The following is a 1,538-nucleotide window of genomic DNA, read 5'->3' as shown; positions in this document are numbered from 1 at the left end:
AAAAAAAAAAAAAAAAAAAAGAAAGAAATATCCCACTTTTATCACATTTATTTAATATAGTACTGGAAGACCTAGCCAGAACAATCAAACCGAAGAAAGAAATAAAAGACATGCAAAATTAATAATGAATAAGTCAAATTATTCTGGTTGCAGATTATACTGTTTTATATTTAAAAAAACTTAAAAGACTCTACCAAAAAACAATTAGAACTAATAAACTCAGCAAAATTGCAGGATAAAAAAATCAATATAAAAAATTGGTAGCATTTCCATATGCAAACAGCAAACAATAGGAAAAGAATTTTATGTCATTTATTATATGTATAAAAAAATAAAAAAATATCAAAATCGATATATTGTTTCACTTCTTTTGTAATTGTATACATGTTACAAAAGAAGTGAAAGATCCCTACAAACTACAATGAAAACTATAAAACATTGACAAATACAACTAAAGAAAACATCAAAAATGGGAAAATATTTTATGTTTATTGATTGCAGGTATCACCATTTTTTAAATGGCCATACCACCCTAAATAATTTACATGTTTTATGGAATATGAATGGTATTTTTCATAGAAATAAAAAAAAAATTCTAAAATTTATACAGAACCCCAAAAGATCCAGAATAGCCAAAACAATCCTGAGCAAAATAATCAAAGCTCAAGGCATCACATTATTTGATTTCACTGTAACTCACAATGCTGTAGCAAGCAAAACAGCAAAATATTGCCATAGAAACAAACACATAGACCAGTGTAAGAGAACACAGAATGAAGAAATAAATACACACAGTTCCAGTCAATTCAACTATGAACATATAATATTTTTTCCTTTTTTACAAAAGTTCCAGGAACAGATATTTGGGAAATGATAGTCTCTTCAAATCATGATAATTTGATTTTCTCCTTTCCTATTAAGATGACCTTTATTTTGGTATCTGGTGTAATTGCTTTGGCTAGAACTTCTATTGGTATATGGAATATAAATGGTGAAAGTAAGCATCCTTGTCTTGTTTCTATTTAGTGCAATATTAGCTGTAGGTTTGTTATGAATAGCCTTTGTTGTGTTGAGGTATGTTTCTTATATACAAAATTTATTGAAAGTTTTTACCAAGAAGGCATGTTGAACTTTATCAAATACCTTTTCTGTATCTATTGAGATGATAATATGATTATTGTCCTTCGTTCTGTTGATATGATGTATCAAATATATTGTGTTGTATATGTTGACCTATCCTTCCATCCCTGAGATACATCCAACTTGATCATGGTATATAATCTTTTTTATGTACTGCTGGATTCCTTATGCTAGTATTTTGTTGATAACTTTTGCATCTATATTTAACAGATTTATTGGTCTTTAGTTTTCTTTTTTGTGTGTCTGTGTCTGGTTTTGGTATCAGAGTAACTCTAGTCTTACGGAATTAGTTTTTAAAAAGTCCCTTCTATTCAAATGTTTTTTGAATAGTTTGAGAGTTGATGTTAGTTTATCTTTAATTGTTTGTTATAATTCAGCTGGGAAGCCATCTGGTCTTG

Source organism: Cebus imitator, unplaced genomic scaffold (assembly GCF_001604975.1).
Source record: "Cebus imitator isolate Cc_AM_T3 unplaced genomic scaffold, Cebus_imitator-1.0 Scaffold468, whole genome shotgun sequence".
In the NCBI taxonomy this organism is placed as follows: Eukaryota; Metazoa; Chordata; class Mammalia; order Primates; family Cebidae; genus Cebus; species Cebus imitator.
Note: the sequence above shows the minus strand (reverse complement) of the source record.